General features: G+C 43.0%; 1 protein-coding gene across 5 annotated transcripts in view; it reads left to right on the top strand.

The window, feature by feature from the left end:
• The first annotated feature begins 729 nt into the window (after nt 1-729).
• Nucleotides 730-21577, top strand: part of pcbp3 (poly(rC) binding protein 3) — a 181377-nt gene continuing 160529 nt past the window's right edge. For all 5 annotated transcript variants that reach the window (XM_082966945.1, XM_082966943.1, XM_014163880.2 and 2 more), the window contains exon 1: nt 730-1020. The gene's annotated coding sequence lies outside the window, so the exon portion shown is untranslated. The remainder of the gene's footprint in view (nt 1021-21577) is intronic.

Raw genomic sequence — 21577 nt, 5'->3', positions numbered from 1 at the left:
CTAGCTGGGAAGTCTCACTAGAATTCTCTCCTACAGAGAGAAAATCTACCTTTCAACACATTGGTGCGCACATACGAAAACGCTATCAAAGTCCACTTTGCATGCGTTTAATGGAAAATTAAGCTTGACAGTGCCATTGATCCTTTATCAAGCTGAGAACTCGGTGGGGGTATCGATCTGGAGAAATAAAATAAGCCCCGACATACAGAGAGTGCATGGGTCAAGTGTATGTTTATTCATCTATGTGCAAGCGCATGCATGTCTGCACATTTGCACATATCTGCATGCGTGCGCTTCCATGCATGTTCATCAGTGTGCAGAGATATCCATTCCCTAACTCCACTCTACTTCGCAAAACCTGCTCTTTCTTCTGGAGGCAGCATTTGCCAGGTCTGCAGTGGAGCATGCAGTGTTATTGTGCTGGGTTAAGTGCCTCAAAATCTAATTACTCTAATGTCTGTTGCCGTCTTAAATCACACTTAATGGCTAAGTGCACTGGTTTGTCTGTCCTTCAGAGGGAAGCTTCCTTCACACTGCTCCCTGAGTAATAATTTCAATTGGATATGAGCAATTGCACTTATTGGCTGGGGCACGGCACTGGCTGCCGGGTTTCTGATTTGCTGCCAGGGGTGTCTATTGGCCGCTTGCTATTGGCTCCTAGGAGAGAGTGGGAGGGTAGCTCTCCCTTTCCTTCTTCTGTGGTAGAGCGTGTGAATGCGAGTACTCCTTTCTCTCATTGTTTGAGTGACTGCAGGTATTGGTGTCTGCCTTTGAACGTGCGCGCGTGTGTCTGGGAGTGTGTGTGTTGGAGAGGGAAAGAGATAAAAAGAGAGAGTGAGGCGAGCAGTGTTTCTTTTCCCCCTCTAGCCTCCCCGTCTCCCTGCTCCCTGTCACTCCGTTTTTCCTCCCTCCCGGACCACCCTGCCTCCAGTCGGATAGACCCTGGACCTCCCCAGGACCCTCCTCCCATCACCCCTTTGACTCTCCTCACTTCTCCGACCCGCTTTGTCAACTGAGCAGGTAAGATGCTCATACTGCTGCGACTCTGCTTATCTCCCCCTTTTTCCTTCCCCCTTTGGTAATCTCTCTCTCTCTCTCTCTCTCTCTCTCTCTCTCTCTCTCTCTCTCTCTCTCTCTCTCTCTCTCTCTCTCTCTCTCTCTCTCTCTCTCTCTCTCTCTCTCTCTCTCTCTCTCTCTCTCTCTCTCTCTCTCTCTCTCTCTCTCTCTCTCTCTCTCTCTCTCTCTCTCGGTTTCAAGTTCTCCCTCCAGCAGTTCCCGCTCAGATTTAGACATGTTTTGAAAGTGGAAGGTAAAGGGAGATTAAACCTGGGAGGTCACAGTCTTTTCTCAATCCAACTGATATCACACAGAGATCTTACCTTTTCTCCACAGTCATATATCTTCATCTTTCCCATCTGCCTTTGCAATCTCGGGCCCTCAAGGTTCGAGCGGAAACTAACACAGAGAGAAGGAAATTAGCTCTCCTACTCAAACTGTTCTGGGTATAACTCAAACTGTTCCAGTCTGTGACATATTTTGGTTGCATCCTTAATTGATTTACACTATTTACTGTTGTTTGCAATAACTATTTATAGATGTCAGTGTCAGCATGCGCTAGCTACTTCCCCAAATGGAAAATACGCAGGTCCTATAGAAACCAGAACGCATGACATTGCACAAACGGTAATGACTTTACAACGTTCGCTACTCCCTTGATTGAATCGAGCAATCTATCTTTCTCCAGCAAGGAGTTCCAACGTTAGCATGCCCTATAAAGCATTTCTGGCAACAGCAGAAGAAGAAAGAAAAAAGCTTCTTTGTCCTCCACACAGACTCCACACATCCTGTGTTTTGCCAGGAAGGGGATGTTGTGCGATACTAAAGTGATTTTTAGATGTCAATACAACTTGGCCCCCGGAGGTTTCAACAAATTTAACTCAGCCTCTGATGCTCGGCTATTTCAAAGGGGCTTCCCCTGTGTGAAGGGTGACCTTTATATTTGTGATAATGATTTTTAATTTGCTCTGAAAAATGCATCTGTGCTAAAGCCTGCTGGGAGTATGGGACCTTCAAGAGAGAGCAACCCTCTTGGGAGATAACAGCCCTTGCTGAGATTGTTCTGGTGTGTTCTGTACAATTACAATGAAAGTACTGTGAGGGCCCCTTGAGACAACAATGACTTTTGTCCTTTCTACTTTAAACAAAGTTGCATATAGCTGTTATTGAAGTTGAGTGTCAGTGAGAAGTGATGAGGCGTAGATTAGTTGTGTGGATTTTTCAGAGAGAAGAACAGGTGTCTTCATTTACACCGATATCCCTATGAAGCTGAGCTGGCTCCCCTCCGAAGGCAGGATCAAGTGAAAGTGGCTCTCGAAATTTCTGCTAAGCTTTTGAAATGTTTTTTTTTTCCCCACTTGAATTGGTGTCCGCAATATGGCAGAAATGTCAAATGTTTTAAGTTAGGAATAAGTGGCCGGTTTCCACATCATCTCCCGATGTCCTCAGACATGGATGGACGTTGAATACTGACTTGTATCACGGGTGCCTGGCTTCTCCTCTCTCTCTCTGTCTTCTCTTTTCTTCTCTTTATAAGGAGTGGTGGTGTGTTGGACTCTCTGAGACACAACACTAGTATGTCATGTCAGAGGTTAAAGTTAAAATAATGGCATGATATTTTTAAGCATTTTGAATAGAGTTTGTTTACAATACTTACAGCCTTTTAGTACAATTGTCTTATCCAATCAGAAACACCCAAGATCAAAGGCTGTTAGTACTGTAAGCAAACTCTATTCAAAATGCTTAAAAATATCATGCCAATTGCAATCCTAGCCTCCATAATCTTAGAACAATATCCAATCAAAAACACTCAAGATCAAATTATAAGGCACTTCTACGTTATATTATTCAAGAACCAATGGGCATCTATCATTAATTGAAGGGGAACAATAGTAAAAATTTGAAACTTAAAAGAGGCTTTGGGGCTCCCGTGTGGCACAGCGATCTAAGGCACTGCATCTCAGTGCTAGAGGCGTCACAACAGACACCCTGGTTAATATCCAGGCTGTATCACAACCGGCCGTGATTGGGAGTCCCATAGGGCGGCGCACAATTGGCCCAGCGTCGTCTGGGTTTGGCCGGTGCGGCCATCTTTGCAAATAAGAATTTGTTCTTAAATGACTTGCCTAGTTAAATAAAGGTTAAATAAATATCACATTTTATTGGTCACATACACATATTTAGCATTTGTTATTGCAGGTGTAGTGAAATGCTTGTGATCCTAGCTTCAACGGTGCAGTAGTATCTAATAATTCACAACAATACAAACAAATCTAAAAGTAAAAGAATGTAATTAAGAAATATATAAATATTAGATTGAGCAATGTCAGAGTGGCATTGAATAAAATACAGCAGAATAGAATACAGTATATAGAGTTGAAGTCGGAAGTTTACATACACCTTAGCCAAATATATTTAAATTCCTGACATTTAATCCTAGTAAAGGTTCCCAATCTTAGGTCAGTTAGGATCACCACTTTATTTTAAGAATGTGAAATGTCAAAATAATAGTAAAGAGAATGATTTATTTCAGATTTTATTTCTTTCATCACACTCAATTAGTATTTGGTAGCATTGCCTTTAAATTGTTTAACTTGGGTCAAAAGTTTTGGGTAGCCTTCCACAAGCTTCCCACAATAAGTTGGGTGAATTTTGGCCCATTCCTCCTGACAGAGCTGGTGTAACTGAGTCAGGTTTTGTAGGCCTCCTTGCTCGCACAAAATTTTTCAGTTCTGCCCACAAATTTTCTATATGATTGAGGTCAGGGATTTGAGATGGCCTCTCCAATACCTTGACTTTGTTGTCCTTAAGCCATTTTTCCACAACTTTGGACAATTGGAAGACCCATTTGTGTCCAAGCTTTACCTTCCTGATTGATGTCTTGAGATGTTGCTTCAACATATCTACATAATTTTCCTCCTCATGATGCCATCTGTTTTGTGAAGTGCACCAGTCTCTCCTGCAGCAAAGCACCCCCACAACATGATGCTGCTACCCCCGTGCTTCATGGTTGGGACGGTGTTCCTCGGGTTGCAAGCCTCCCCCTTTTTCCTCCAAACATAACGATGGGCATTACAGCCAAACAGTTCTATTTTTGTTTCATCAGACCAGAGGACATTTCTTCAAAAAGTACGATCTTTGTCCCCATGTGCAGTTGCAAACCATAGTCTGACTTTTTTTATGGCGGTTTTGGAGAAGTGGCTTCTTCCTTGCTGAGCGGCCTTTCAGGTTATGTCGATATAGGACTCGTTTTACTTTGGATATAGATACTTCTGTACCTGTTTCCTCCAGCATCTTCACAAGGTCCTTTGCTGTTGTTCTGGGATTGATTTGCACTTTTCGCACCAAAGTATGTTCTTCTCTAGGCGACAGAACGCGTCTCTTTCCTGAGCGGTATGACGGCTGCGTGGTCCCATGGTGTTTATACTTGCTTACTATTGTTTGTACAGATGAACGTGGTACCTTCAGGCATTTGGAAATTGCTCCCAAGGATGAACCAGACTTGTGGAGGTCTACAATTTCTTTTCTGAGGTCTTGGCTGATTTCTTTTGATTTTCCCATGATGTCAAGCAAAGAGGCACTGAGTAGGCCTTGAAATACATCCACAGGTACACCTCCAATTGACTCAAATGATGTCAATTAGCCTATCAGAAGCTTCTTCAGCCATCACATTATTTTCTGGAATTTTCCAAGCTGTTTAAAGGCACAGTCAGCTAAGTGTATGTAATATTCTGACCCACTGGAATTGTGATGCAGTGAATTTTAAGTGAAATAATCTGTCTGTAAACAATCGTTGGAAAAATTACTTGTGTCATGCACAAAGTAGGTGTCCTAACCGACTTGCCAAAACTATAGTTTGTTAACAAGAAATTTGTGGAGTGGTTGAAAAACGTGTTTAAATGACTCCATCCTAAGCGTTTGTAAACTTCCAACTTCAACTGTGCATATGAGATGAGTAAAGCAGTATGTAAACGTTATTAAAGTGACTACTGTTCCACATCAGTTTTATGTTCTTTCATCAACATGCTAGTGTTTACTATTCAATAATTTATATGTACACTAGATGACTAATAGGGGGCACTGTGTTGAAGCCATGCACACACCGTGCCTCAATCTTGGCAGTCCCCCACCATCATATATATATATATATTTTTTTTAAATGTATATAAATGCATTTATTAATATATACATTCGTTTTTGCCATATTTATTCTATTTCAGACACCTTAATGCAAACTTTAAATTATATTATGTGAGATGAACATAAACATTTTAAATTAAAAAAATATTTAAAAATGTTATTTTTAGTATCATTTTTAGAGATGCATGTAATTTTGTCCTTGAAACATTTCATTGAAACACTGTAGAATTTAATTCATTCCTAGGGAGGACTGCTCCTACCGGGGAGTGCCAATAAGGCTGGCCGGTATGGCTGGCCTTCAAAGCGTCTCAATAGCCATTACATAGCATCAGCAATCCAGGGTTTATATACATCATAGGTACTATTGCATGGTATCGAATGTGAAGTGGAAATGTTGCTAACACTTTACTTAAACCCATAGTAATGCACTATTATTCTTTATAAGCAGGTATGATCCCTCCCTTCTTGTTATGCCACACCATAATAAATGATAGCTTATGTAGTGTTATCAAAATATTGGGGACTCAAATATATAACACCACTTGAAAATAATTTGTTACATATACTGTAGTATCTCTAAGTAGTTCCACCACTACCAAACAGTTGCATTGTCAAAAATGAAGCAATAGTACAGTAAAATAATAACATTGAGTCTATTCTCTTTGAAGAGCCCTCTTCTTGTCTTGAACCATGCTCTCAAAGCAGCTGGTCCCTTTGTGCTTTGGCTGCTTCTGCCTGTTCCGGATCTCATGCTGTCCTGGCTTGGGAGTTGCCTCGGCGGCAGTGGCACAGCGTGAAAAGGGCACTGACATTCACTGGCCAGTGTCCCCATGTATGCCAGAAGGGATGGGGAGAGCACAAAGCAGACACCTACGGTACCGGTGGCATCTGCTCTGGTCAGATCTGGGTTCTGTTGTCATGAACACTCTTAAGTTTGACATTGTTTTTGTCTTTAAAACATTGCCGTCTGACAAAAAAGGATAGTTTTAGCCATTCATCAGTTTCATGTTCCGAATGATTTGAGATATGTTGACATTTTCTGTTTTTATCTTTCTCTTAAATATAATTTTGGAGTATTTAGCATACACCTTTTTTTCTGCAATAATCACACCTCGTTTGAACCTTTATAGGCCTATGAGCTGTAGGCTATGATATTGCTGCGGTATAGGTGCATTGTTCAGAGCCTGTCCGTGGTCAATACATTATTCCCGAACAACATATTGTAGATTAGAATCCTATAATTCTAAAGCCTTAATGCCCTTTCGATGTCCTATGGACATAGATGCACTACGCCACAGCCCTCTCTCCTTCATCTCAGCCCTGATTGGTAAACAGGCCTCCCCCACTGTGCTGGGTTGTAACTTAAAGGCGTCCGGCCCGTGTCATAACTCATAAGCAAATGCAATGCTGGAGGGGGCTGAAACTGAACGCTGCACCTTTTCAAAGTTGAGGCTATAGGAGAGAATTATGACCTGTGAAATCAGGGGCCTTTTGTCTCGGCAATGTAATTTAAGCCGGCAATGGGCTGTGAGATCAATGAGGGGCTGAAGAGCCCGGAGAGAGAGCGAGATGGGGTGGAGCTTGGCGCTTTGCCTCCCGCTGCCTGTGTTAACATTGCTCTGGGTGGTGCAGTTAGGTCGTGAATAGGCACGTTGCCACAATGTCAAAAAGCTATTTTTATACCCGTTAATACATAGGGGGTTCGGAGCAATGCTCTAGTGGGATGTAACGTGGAAATATTATTGTTAGCTAGGAACAGGCCTGGCTTTCTTGATCGAAGTATGGTTGGTGGCATGGGAGGGATGCTGTGATTCCATTACAACCAGGAGCGCTGTTCAATCAAAACTGGTATGCAGGAGTTCATCACTCTGCTTGTGCTTTTTTAACCCAATGATTCCACAGATTAATGTTTAGAATAAAAGGAGAACATGTTTCCTTACACGGTGAGAACAAAATTGTTTCACCATATCCCTGAAACCCATGGATGCTGGTTTTAATTCAGTAGGACCCTAGGTCCCAAAAGCCAGAGCAAACTGGAGTTTAAAGTGGTCATTGACCTAAACTGGTCACAGTTTGTGGTTCTGCTTTCAATAGTGCCCTCAAAAGCCAAAGACCTACTGTACTATAACACTGTGTGCTCTTGCAAAGAGACATGTCTGCAGCTTATACAGAAATGCTATCTGGTAATGTCAAGAAAAATGTAAGGGATATGCTTGAGCCCTGTCTCTTAACCTGCACTTAGCCCACACGCTCTCAGCATTTTTGCTTGATTAAAAGCAACCCAGGAGTTTGTAGAGCACGATAGGTGCGAGCGCAAGGGCTGACAGCTTAACCGCTGATTATTCAAGCCTCTTAGGCTAAGCCACGGCACTCGAATGATTAACATCGACTCTTTTCCCCCTCTCTCTCCGTCTCAATCTCTCTCTTTCATTCTGTCTTCATTGAGGGAGCGGAGTTTAGGAAATGGGAAAAGATGGAGACAGCCCACAGAAGGCAGACCTGTTGTCTCGTAGCTTGTGGGGATCAGTGCATAGCACAGTGATTCATGTGGTGCAGAGGCTTTATATAGACATAATCCACCCCAGTAGCGTAGCAGTGATGGCTGACTGTGTGAGGCGAGCACACCGGTCGGACTCTCCTATTGCGCCTCCTCCTCCTGCCACAGGGGTGTGAGAGTGTGTCACCAGGTCACGTGGTTATGAGGTCATTAACCCCCCCCCCCCGACAGTGTGTGTGATGCAGCAGCGCCTGACACACAACTCACGCCTCTCCCTGCGGGGTCATGCCATCTCCACTTCTGCAGGGTGCCAGTGGCTCATCAACACAGCAGATATTTCTAGGGTCAAATAATGTTCCCGAAATGGGGAAGGCTATGGAGTATTCTCTGAATCTTACTTTGTCCAGATTTCTTGAACAACTTTAAAGAGCATTCCCCATGATATGCCTGCCATGATATGACTGTAAGAAGTGTATGGCAAAAACAATGTGATCACAGTTTTGGTCTGCTGTTTGTGTTGAATTCGCTTCCCTTCCCATCTCTAGAAAGCCTGCACACTCTAGCATTAAATCATAACACCATGAGAACATTGCCACACGTTCGTCATACATGGTACACCATTTATTTGATACTGTTTGGACTGGGGATGATCATCAGCTTGTGTAAGAGTTATCGAATCATAACAAAAGCTCTTCTCCTTGGTAGTTGGGCTGTGTTGGATTACCCCTTTGACTTGTTGGCACAGCCACAGACGACAGCACAGTGACATGCCTGCCGGACAGATTGGTCACAGTTGGGGGGGCCGTAGGGTGGGAAGGAACAAGGTGTAGGCTGCCACTGAGGCATCATTATTACATTTTTTGGGGGCTAAAGCACTACAGCCTTAGGGTACCCACTGCCTAACAAAGTTTGAACTTGAAATACCAGGTGTAGTACTCTTTGAGCTGGGTTTGTTTCCTTCTCACCCCTTTTTGAGAGAGGATGGAGGATGTGCCCCTTCGGCTTGCCTGACATACTTTCCCTGAGCTGTTGGTTTTTCGGCTCCCAAGGCATCCGCAGAGCACGCTAAGTCAGCAAGAACGCTGCCGAGTGTGCATAAGCAGATGTAGAAAAGAGCGGACGGCTGTATGATGACTGAGAAACACTTCCCTCTCTGCTCTTTGCAGTGTACAGGGCCTCTGTGTCTATTGTGTCGCCCGCAGAAACCTAAATGAGCTTCAAATCCCTTTATTCGCGTTATCCCACCTTCCCTAGTCTCGCGTTATCCCACCTTCCCTAAAAGTTAAAGACCCCATGGCCCGATCAAAACTGTTAACCATGTTTTTAGGTAAGAACAAAATAGAATACCCTCTAGCTCTGCAATAATTTATGTTTCAGATAGACGTAGTCTACAAAAATCTTTCAATGTGAACCAAAACAACTTTACTGTATTCTAGGTATAACACGCTCCTTTGCAACACTAGGAAAACATTCTCCACCTTAAACCTAGCCCTTCGTTTCATCCCTTTCTCTTTCTCTACCCCCCCACCCATGCCTCATCCCCTTCACATTATGAATGAAATGCTATTACCCTCTTCTTACTATCTATTATTCATATAATGCAATGCTGAAACTGTGTCTGTGCTAATACTTAGCAGATCATGTGGGAATCTCCACTAATGCTGCCTCCTCTCCTCGTCTCCTTTCCTTCATCTGAACTGATCAGACACATGGACCAGTGAGGGTAAAATAGGGTAAAATGCTGAGAGCCTGCTGTCACCTCACCAGTTGTTTAATGAGAGGAAGAAGGAAAGGAAACAAGGAAAGGAAGCCACCTTAGACCATTGAGATGAAGTGCAGGCCTGGACCAAAATCCTGCTTCTGTCAATTGTGATATGAAAGGGTCAAAGATTATTGGTTGACAGATACCAGGATGTTTTTGTTATTTTTTTCTGGCTTTTCAAGACTGACACATTGGCCTCCTTACAACGGCAGAACTCCTCGAGGCATCAAGTGGTGCGCAATTAAGAACGGCTCCTCTATGACATTTTAAAGAGCTCATCACCAAGTTGAGCCGCAATCTGTTTCCCGCAGGCAAATCTAAGTAGCATATTACTTAGCGTGGTACGATTTCTCCCTCCAAGTTTGGAGTTTGATCCATCGGCTAATTCGCTTTCACAATCTCTCAGAGAGTACCGCAGCCTGTGACATCATGATGCCCTCCCCCTCCCCTTATTTCTTGAAAAGATTAGCAGCCTAGGTAAAGCAGAAAAGAAGCATTATCTATTCTTCTCTGGAGGGGGACATGAATGTTTGTGGGGGAGGGAGAGGGTGGTTTGGGTGATATTCAAGTCTGGGGAAATGCCTTTGAATTTTCCGAAATAGTTTTTTTTTCTGTGGGATTAAGACATTAAAGTCTCCAAATCATCAAAGTGCTTTAATGTCACTGCTTCATGAGGAGGGGATCTGCGTTGCCTCTTGAAGGTGTGAGCATGTCAAACGCTGCTAAACGATTCAGAATATTACCCTTCCTCTCCCCCACCAATCTTATTTTATTTTACCTGCATATTCCCATGACTAATACCGCTTTTGTTGTTGAGTCGATCATCGTTAGACTTCGACAGTATTTTCATGGTTATGTTCCAAAATTATGTAAAATGGTCAGTGAGAGAAAGGCCTTGTTAATTTGTGTTTGAATTTTTGTTTTATCAGTTCACCCATTTACACCATTTTATATCTGTCATATTGTCAGGTCCACCTTGACACCCTAATTAGTGAGGAAATATTTATGCTTCTGTATGCATGTGTGGTTATGAGCGATTTAGAAAGGGAAAGAGCGTGAATGAGTGAAAGAGCGATAGAGACCTAGAGGGAGGGAAGGCGACAGACAGATAATCCACTTGAGGGGCAATCAATCAGCCAAAACCTTGGGAGCAATTTCCAAACACCTGAAGGTACCACGTTCATCTGTACAAACAATAGTACGCAAGTATAAACACTATGGGACCACGCAGCCATCATACCACTCAGGAAGGAGACGTGCTCTGTCTCCTAGAGATGAACGCATTTTGGTGCGAAAAGTGCATGTCAATCCCAGAACAACAGCAAAGGACCTTGTGAAGATGCTGGAGGAAACAGGTACAAAGTATCTATATCCACAGTAAAACGAGTCCTATATCGACATAACCTGAAAGGCCGCTCAGCAAGGAAGAAGCCACTGCTCCAAAACCGCCATAAAAAAGCCAGACTATGGTTTGCAACTGCACATGGGGACAAAGATCATACTTTTTGGAGAAATGTCCTCTGGTCTGATGAAACAAAAATAGAACTGTTTGGCCATAATGGCCATCATTATGTTTGGAGGAAAAAGGGGGACGCACGCAAGCCAAAGAACACCATCCCAACCGTGAAGCACGGGGGTGGCAGCATCATGTTGTAGGGGTGCTTTGCTGCAGGAGGGACCGGCACACTTCACAAAATAGATGGCATCATGAGGTAGGAAAATTATGTGGATATATTGAAGCAACATCTCAAGACATCAGTCAGGAAGTTAAAGCTTGGTCGCAAATGGGTCTTACATATGGACAATGACTCTAAGCATAGATCCAAAGTTGTGGCAAAATGTCTTAAGGACAACAAAGTCAAGGTATTGGAATGGCCATCACAAAGCCCTGACCTCAATCCTATTGTGGGCAGAACTGAAAAAGTGTGTGCGAGCAAGGAGGCCTACAAACCTGACTCAGTTACACCAGCTCTGTCAGGAGGAATGTGCCAAAATTCATCCAACTTATTGTGGGAAGCTTGTGGAAGGCTACCTGAAATTTTTGACCCAAGTTAAACAATTTAAAGGCAATGCTACCAAATACTAATTGAGTGTATGTAAACTCATGACCCACTGGGAATGTGATGAAAGAAATAAAAGCTGAAATAAATAATTCTCTCTCCTATTATTCTGACATTTCACATTCTTAAAATAAAGTGGTGATCCTAACTGACCTAAAACAGGGAATTTTTGTCTAGGATTAAATGTCAGGAATTGTGAAAAACTGAGTTTAAATGTATTTTGCTAAGGTGTATGCAAACTTCCGACTTCAACTGTACATGTAATACATTTTACATAAAGGGGATATACATTAGGCATTCATAACAACTTTTTATATCCAGTCAGGACAGGCCCGTCATATTCAAATCTGGACCTCAAAGCCAGTTCCATAGCTTTTTTCATTCTTCCACTGTAATCAGGGACTGATTTAGACCAGGTGGTGCAATTAATTATTAGGTAGAACGAAAACCCACCAGGCTCCGGACCTCTTAGGGTAATATTTGAATACCTCTGGCCTAGGCATTAGTTGGGTAGCTGATGCAGATCTTCAAGGTTACTCAACACATTACACTGGAGTCAATTTCTCAGGGGCCATCACCTACTGCCATTGTGGCCTTTTGTCCCTAAACTGCTAGGGCTATGCTATCTAGCTGACCCTGTGTTGCTCCCAGACACTTAGTGTGTGAGGTGTGTTAGGGGTTGGTACTGTGACAGAGAAAAGACAAGTGTCCGTTACAATGGACCAATAAATACATATTCTACGGGACTTTATATAGAATTAAATATAAAACAGCACTTCACTGATGTTGAACCAATGTGTTATTAAAACCTCTCTAGGGTAGGGGGCAGTATTTTCACGGCCGGATGAAAAACGTACCCAAATTAAATGGCCTACTACTCGGGCCCAGGAACTGGAATATGCATATTATTAGTAGATTTGGATAGAAAACACTCTGAAGTTTCTAAACCTGTTTGAATGATGTCTGTGAGTATAACAGAACTCATATGGCAGGCAAAAACCTGAGAAAAATCTAACCAGGAAGTGAGAATTCTGGTGCTTGTAGTCCTTTCAAGTCATTGCCTATCGAACGCACAGTGACTAAGGGTTCATTTTGCACTTCCTAAGGCTTCCACTAGATGTCAACAGTCTTTAGAAAGTTGTTTGAGGCGTCTATGATGAACAGAGAGCGAACAGAGGAAGTTGGAAGTTGTTGACTCAGGAAGGTACTGGCGTTCATTGGCGCGCATTCACGTGAGAGTTAGCTGTGTTCCAAAATGTTTTTCAAGATATTGCAATCATGCGGTTGGAATATTATTGAAGTTCTAAGTGATAAAGGCCCTAAAGATTGATGCTTTACAATGTTTGACATGTTTGAACGAATGTAAATATAACTTTTTTAACTTTTCGTCGTGACATTTTCCGCACGCTTCCTACACTTGGAGTAGCTAACTGAACGCGCTAACAACAAGGAGCTATTTGGACATAAATGATGGACTTTATCGAACAAAGCAACATTTATTGTGGACCTGGGAATCCCTGGAAGTGCTTTCTGATGAAGATCGTCAAAGGTAAGTGAATATTTCTAATGCTATTTATGATTTTAGATGACTCCAAAATGGCGGGTATATGTATTGCCTAGTGTATTTTTCTGAGCGCAGTACTCAGATTATTGCAAAGTGTGCTTTCCTCGTGAAGCTTTTTTTAAATCTGTCACAGCGTTTGCATAAAGGAGATGTTCATCTATAATTCTTTGAATAACAGTTTAATATTTTACCAATGTTTATGGTGAGTATTTTTGTAAATTGTGCTGATTCACCGGCAGTATTGGAGGCAAAATATTTTCTGAACTTCACGTGCCAATGTAAAATGCTGTTTTTGGATATAAATATGAACTTTATCGAACAAAAAATGCATGTATTGTGTAACATGATGTCCTAGGAGTGTCATCTGATGAAGATCGTCAAAGGTTAGTGCATAATTTTAGCTGGTTTTCTGGTTTTTGTGACGCCTGTCCTTGCTAGGAAAATGGCTGTGTGCTTTTCCTTGTGTTGGAACTGTCCTAACATAATTTAACTTTATGCTTTCGCCGTAAAGCCTTTTTGAAATCGGACAATGTGGTTACATTAAGGAGACGTGTACCTTTAAAATGCTGTAAAATAGTCCTTTGTTTGAGAACTTTGAATTATGACATTTTGTGGTTTTGAATTTGGTGCTCTGATTTTTCACTGGCTGTTGAATAGTGTGAACCATGGGTGGGAATAGTGTGAACCGTGGGTGGAACCGCTAGCGTCCCACCTGCCCAAGCGAGGTTTTAATTGTCTTAAGAATGAAACTGGACTGGATTATATACAGATGTAATGAATGCCTTATGTACAACTCCGTTCAAGTAAAGTGTTACTTCTTGGGCCTCAATTGAATCAATCGGAAATCACACTGCCATTTCACCCTGAATGTTTAAGATGTACAGTGCTGTGAAAAAGTATTTGCCCCTTTCTGATTTCTTATTTTTTTGCACATTTGTCGCATTTAAATGTTTCAGATCATCAAACAAATGTTATTATTACACAAAGATAACCCAAGTAAACACAAAATGCAGTTTTTAAGTGATAATTGTATTTATTAAGGGAAAAAAGCTATCCGAACCTTCATGGCCCTATGCGACAAAGTAATTGCCAATTGTTCAATCATGAATTTACTGTGCTTAATCCCATTTCTTGGAAAGCTGAGTTCAATTTCACTAGCCACACCCAGTCCTGATTACTGCCAGACCTGTTGAATCAAGAAAGCACTTAAATAGAACCTGTCTGACAAAGTGAAGTAGGCCAAAAGATCTCAAAAAGCAAGAAATCATGCCGCGTTCCAAAGACATTCAGGAACAGATGAGAAACAAAGTAATTGACATCAGTCTGGAAAGGGTTACAAAGCCATTCAATAGCTTTGGGACTCCAGCGAACCACGGTGAGAGCCGTTATCTACAAATGGAGAACATTTGGAACAGTGGTGAACCTTCCCAGGAGTGGCCGGCATACCAAAATTACCCCAAGAGCACAGCGACGACTCATCCAAGAGGTCACAAAAGAACCCACAACAGCATCTAAAGAACTGCAGGCCTCACTTGCCTCAGTTAAGGTCAGTGTTCATGACTCAACCATAAGAAAGAGACTGGGCAAAAATGGCATCCATGGCAGAGTTCCAAGGCGAAAACCACTGCTGACCAAAAAGAACATAAAGGCTCGTCTCACTTTTGGCAAAAAACATCTTGATGATCCCCAAGACTTTTGGGAAAATAATCTGTGGACTGACGAGACAAAGTTGAACTTCTTGGAAGGTGTGCGTCCCGTTACATCTGGCGTAAAAGTAACATAGCATTTCAGAAAAGAACATCATACCAACAGTCAAATATGATGGTGGTAGTGTGATGCGTTCATCCACCTCTGGCCTGCTCGCCTCCCTACCTCTGAGGAAGCACAGTTCCCGCTCAGCCCAGTCAAAACTGTTCGCTGCTCTGGCACCCCAATGGTGGAACAAGCTCCCTCACGACGCCAGGACAGCGGAGTCAATCACCACCTTCCGGAGACACCTGAAACCCCACCTCTTTAAGGAATACCTGGGACAGGATAAAGTAATCCTTCTAACCCCCCCTTAAAAGATTTAGATGCACTATTGTAAAGTGGTTGTTCCACTGGATATTATAAGGTGAATGCACCAATTTGTAAGTCGCTCTGGATAAGAGCATCTGCTAAATGACTTAAATGTAAAATGTAATGGTCTGGGGCTGCTTTGCTGCTTCAGGACCTGGATGACTTGCTGTGATTGATGGAACAATGAATTCTGCTCTCTACCAAAAAATCCTGAAGGAGAATATCCGGCCATCAGTTCGTGACCTCAAGATGAAGCGCACTTGGGTTCTGCAGCAGGACAATGATCCAAAACACACTAGAATGTCCACCTCTGAATGGCTTAAAAAAAATGAAGGTTTTGGAGTGGCCTAGTCAAATTTCGGACTTGAATCCGATTGAGATGCTGTGGCGGGACCTTAAAAAGACGGTTGATGCTCGAAAACCCTCCAATATAGCTGAATTAAAACAATTCTGCAAAGAAGAGTGGGCCAAAATTCCTCCACAGCGATGTGAAAGACTCATTGCCAGTTATCGCAAACGCTTGCAGTTGTTGCTGCTGAGGGTGGCACAACCAGTTATTAGGTTTAGGGGGCAATTACTTTTTCACATAGGGCCATGAAGGTTCGGATAGCTTTTTTCCCTTAATAAATAAAATCATCACTGTCACGACTATCTTCGGTAGCAGGAAAGGGGCAGAGTCAAGTGCAGGAGACTGAGGTCCGGTAACACAGATGTTTATTAAACACTGTTGAACAAGGTAGCCGCAAGGCAGGGTGCTCACCACACCCGACAGGAGAATAGCTCCAAAAACGAAAACGCACGGGCGCAGCCCGGCAATACAAAATGACTGATCAAAAGCACGCTGTGACTAAAAGGCAGCGCAAAATACCACCTGCCCTCATACATGACATGAAAACAATCCCGCACGGATTCCTGAACAAAAAGGACAAACTAAATACCCCCCCCCCCCCCACTAATGACAAACAAGGAACAGGTGCGGACCTAGACAGACAAAACCAAAAGACACAGAAACATAGATCGGTGGCAGCTAGTAGGCCGGCGACGACGACCGCCGAGCACCGCCCGACCGAGGAGGGGCGCCACCTTCTGTGGATACTGTGACAATCACTTAACTGCATTTTGTGTTTACTTCGGTTATCTTTGTGTAATATTTACATTTGTTTGATGATCTGAAACATTTAAGTGTTCTAGTTTGTAGCACTGGCGGTGGATGGACTTTGTCTTGTATTCTGCAATTTTTGGAATATGATCTGTGCAACATCATAGACAATCTGGGATATCCTCAGATAGTGGCGGGGCTGCCGTTGGGCTTGAACACAGACTCCAGATTGTGGCTTTAACAATAGATTTTCTCACGTGGTTAGTGATGGTACTTGTAAATAATATCATGGGTCAGTAACTCACGCACAGACACACGCACACATGCACTCACACACACACAAACAGGACTGCGATGACCAGGCAGAAAGCCTGGCTCCTCAGGCATAAACATGTCCAGGTTCAAGATATACATCTGAGTGGATCAGTCTGTGTGTGTGTGTGTGTGTGTGTGTGTGTGTGTGTGTGTGTGTGTGTGTGTGTGTGTGTGTGTGTGTGTGTGTGTGTGTGTGTGTGTGTGTGTGTGTGTGTGTGTGTCAGTCTGTGTGGATAGCTTCTCATCCTTCTCTGTTGTACTGCACAAAAGTAGACAACCTAACGGGGTCAAACAAAGGGTATCTAAGAAAAGAGAAAATTACCTCTTTAGAATTATGCAAAACACATCCATATCAATCGCCTCTAGATAAGTTTCACCAAGGGCTGACAACAACCGAATTTGAAGCGGCACCGGTTTTATGGTAGTTCATTAATGATAACAAGGAGCATGTTTGGAAGTGCTATTTGATTAGCTAGATCGCATACATTTCTGTAACTGGGCTACTCTATTTAACAGAAATAGCGGGAGGGATATGATGCTGTGAACGTTTGCTTACTTCTCTTCATCCTGAGTGGGAAATAACATAAGGCCTGCTCTTTAGATTACTGACAATATCAAATCATATTTTATTGGTCACATACACGTGATTAGCACATGTTATTGCGGGTGTGGCAAAATGCTATTATAAGTAATATAAGTAATATCTAACAAATTACACAACATATACCCAATACACACAAATCCAGGTAGGAATAAATTAAGACTATATACATATGGACGAGCGATGTCAGAGCGGAATGGACTAAGATACAGTAGAATAGTATAGAATACATATGAGATGAGTAATGCAAGATATGTAAACATTATTAAGTGAATAAGACACCGTAGAATAGTATAGAAAACAGTTCATGAGATGAGTAATGCCAGATATGTAAACATTATTAAAGTGACTAGTGGTCCATTTCTTAAAGTGGCCAGTGATTACTAGGCTATGCCTATATACAGCAGCCTCTAATGTGCCAGTGATGGCTGTTTAACAGTCTGATGGCCTTGAGAGAGTTTTTCAGTCTCTCAGTTCCAGCTTTGATGTACCTGTACTGACCTCGCTTTCTGGAAGATAGCGGGGTGAACAGGCAGTGGCTCGGGTGGTTGATGTCCTTGATGATCTTTTTTGCCTTCCTGTGACATCGGTTGCTGTAGGTGTCCTGGAGGGCGGGTAGTTTGTCCCCGGCAATGGTTGGGCAGACCACACCACCCTCTGGAGAACCTTGCGGTTGCAGGCTGTGCAGTTACTGTACCAGGTGGTGATACAGCCCGACAGGATGCTTTCAATTGTGCATCTGTAAAAGTTTGCGCCTTCTTCACCTCACTGTCTGTGTGGGTGGTCCATTTCAGTTTGTCAATGATGTGTACGCCAAGGAACTTGAAGCTTTCCACCTTCTCCACTGCGGTCCTGTCGATGTAGATAGGGGGGTGCACCCTCTGCTGTTTCCTGAAGTCCACAATCATCTCCTTTGTTTTGTTGACGTTGAGTGAGATGTTGTATTCCAGGCACAACACTCCCAGAGCCCTGTAGGCTGTCTCATCATTGATAATCAAGCCTACTACTAATTGTGTCTGCAAACTTGATCATTGAGTTGGAGGCGTGCTTGGCCACGCAGTCGTGGGTGAACAGGGAGTAAAGGAGGGTGCTGAGCATACACCCTTGTGGGGCCCCAGTGTTGAGGATCAGCGGAGTGGAGGTGATGTTTCCTACGTTCACCACCTGGGGGCGGCCCGTCAGGAAGTCCAGGACCCTGATTTACAGGGCGGGGTTCAGACCCAGGGCCTCAAGCTTAATGATGAGCTTGGAGGCTACTATGGTGTTGAATGTTGAGCTATAGTCAATAAACAGCATTCATACATAGGTATTCCTCTTGTCCAGATGGGATACGGCAGTGTGCAGAGTGGTGGTGATTGCATCATCTGTGGATCTATTGGGGCAGTAAGCAAATTGAAGTGGGTCTAGGGTGGCAGGTAAGGTAGAGGTGATCCTTGTCTAGTCTCTCAAAGCACTTCATGATGACAGAGGTGAGTGCTACTGGGCGATAGTCATTAAGTTCAGTTACCTTTGTCTTCTTGGCTACAGGTACAATGGTGGCCATCTTGAAGCATGTGGGGAGAGCAGACTGGGGTAGGGATTGATTGAATATGCCCGTAAACACACCAGCCAGCTGGTCTGCTCATGCTCTGAGGATGCGGCTGGGCCAGAAGCCATGCGAGGGTTAACACTTTTAAATGTTTTACTCACGTCGGCCAGGGAGAAGAAGAGCCCAAAGTCCTTGGTAGTGGGCTGTGTCGGTGGCACTGTGTTATCCTCAAAACAAGCAAAGAATGTGTTTAGCCTGTCCGGAAGCAAGACGCCCGTCTCAGCGACGTAGCTGGTTTTCCTTTTGTAGTCCGTGATTGTCTGTAGTCCCTGCCACATACGTCTCGTGTCCGTTGAATCGCGACTCCACTTTATCTTTATACTGACGTTTAGCTTGTTTGATTTCCTTGCGCAGTGAATAACTACACTGTTTATATTCAGCCATATTACCAGTCACCTTGCCATTGTTAAATGCGGTGGTTCACGCTTTCAGTTTCGTGCGAATGCTACCATCTATCCATGGTTTCTGGTTAGGGTAGGTTTTAATAGTCACAGTGGGTACTACATCTCCTATACACTTCCTGATAAACTCAGTCACCGTATCAGTGTATGCGTCTAGATTATTTTCGCAAGCTACCTGAAACATATCCCAGTCCACGTGATCAAAATAATCCTGAAGCGCGGATTCTAATTGGTCCGACCAGCGTTGAATAGTACGATGCACGGGTACTTTCTGTTTGAGTTTCTGCCTATAGGACGGGAGGAGCAAGATGGAGTCGTGGTCATATTTGCCAAAAGGAGGGCGGGGGAGGTCCTTGTAAGCATCCTGGAAGTTTGAAAGCAATGGTCGAGAGTCTTAGCAGCGTGAGTAGTACAGTCAATATGTTGATAGAACTTCAGCAGGCTAGTCCTCAGATTTGCTTTGTTAAAATACACAGCTACAATAAATGCAGCTTCATGATATGTGGTTTCCAGTTTGCATAAAGTCCAGTGAAGTTCTTTGAATGCCGTCGAGGTCTTGGCATGAGGTGGGATGTAAACGGCCGTGTTGATGACAGAGAAATTCTCTTGGGAGATAATATGATCGGCATTTAATTGTGAGGTATTCCAGGTCAGGTGAACAAAAAGACTTGAGTTCCTGTATGTTCCTAGAATTACACCATGAGTCATTAGTCATGAAACACACCCCTCCACCCGTCTGCTTCCTGGAGAGATATTTATTCCTGTCTGCGCGATGTACTGAGTATCCTACTGGCTTTACTGACTCCGACAGAATATCCCGAGAGAGCCATGTTTCCGTGAAACAAAGTATGTTACAGGCCCGATGTCTCTCTGGAAAGAAATCCTTGCTCTAAGCTCATCAACTTTGTTATCCAAAGACTGAACATTAGTGAGTAACATACTTGGAAGCAGTGGGTGGTGTGCGCGACTCCTAAGTCGAACTAGCAGGCTACCGGCATCTCGCCGGCGATGTTTTGGGTCGGCCTCTGGAATAAGTTAAATTGCTCTGGGGAGAATGAACAAAGGATCTGCTCCAGGGAAGTCATATACATATACATATACATAAAAAATGAAATAGTGCAAAGTTTTCTAAGAGCTAGTCGCGATGCTGCCATCTCCATTGGCGCCATCTTATGATATTATATATAATATTCATGAATAGGCATAACATGTTTATTTTTCTCAGCATAATAACAATAACTAATGAGGCTGAACATTGACTTGCACTGTTCTAAATTCTTAAAATAGCATTACTTTCTCTTAAAATGAATATTCCAAATGACCTGTGCACTGGGAATTTAATTTTAAAGGTGATTTCTGAGGCTGTTTCAAGCCTCCAGGACCATAAATGGTGAGTCCTGGTCTAGATTATATTTTCAAAATATTTATTTTGTAGAGTCTTGATTTTTGGGGGGACATTTTTTTCCACAGACTGTCATATCATGCGCTATGTCACCTCACAAACTGTGCATTTCAGCTTTCTGAAGAGCTGACACATTAACTTTAGTAAACCTGGGTATAAAAATAGGCTATGCCCAAAATGGCACCCTATTCCCTATTTAGTGCACTACTTTTCAATAGGGTAAAACAGTGCACTATATAGGGAATATGATGCAATTTGGGACACACATAGCTCAACTAATCCTCCCTTTACAGTGGCACAAAATGACATGAAAGCAAGTCATCTTACTGCACAGTGAATGGGCTCTCCCCAAGCTACATCAAAGCGCTCCAAGGAATTATACACACAGTCAAACTTATGTGATGCAAGTAGTTCTGGTGGCACATAGTGCAATTAAGCAATTCATACATTATGTAGTGTTTGCTAAAAAACTTAATATGGCTAGCTAAGCCCCTCTGCTGAATCTTTTGTATAAAAGTGATTTTAAATCCTACAGCTCCTGATGTGTTTCTAGGTATGAGCAGTTTTACAATTTCCCTGTTTCTGTGTGTGGGTGGGTGGGTGGGTGGGTGGGTGCATGCACGAGAGAGAGAACAAGATCCTCTCCCCTAAATGTTCTGTCTGGAACCTTGGATGTTGAAGCTCCCAAACTTTTCAGTCAGGATTTTTCAAAGACTGTATGTCAAAAGTACTGTACCCAAATAACTTCCTTGCCAGCACAGATTGTGAAAGAGCACAAAACATTAAGAACACCTTCCTAATATTGAGTTGACCCCCTTTTGCTCTCAGAACAGCCTCAATTTGTCTGGGCATGGACTCTACAAGGTTTTGAAAGTGTTCCACAGTGTTCCCATGTTGACTCCAATGTGGTGGACCATTCTTGATACACACAGGAAACGATTGAGCATGAAAAAACCCAGTAGTGTTGCAGTTTTTTACACAAACCGGTGTGCCTAGCACCTACTACCAAAGGCACTTAAATCTTGTGTCTTGCC

The sequence above is a fragment of the Salmo salar genome, chromosome 21 (assembly GCF_965601325.2).
Source record: "Salmo salar chromosome 21, fSalSal1, whole genome shotgun sequence".
NCBI classification, from domain to species: Eukaryota; Metazoa; Chordata; class Actinopteri; order Salmoniformes; family Salmonidae; genus Salmo; species Salmo salar.
The sequence above is the reverse complement of the archived record's forward strand: the minus strand, read 5'-3'. Positions and strand labels throughout refer to the sequence as shown.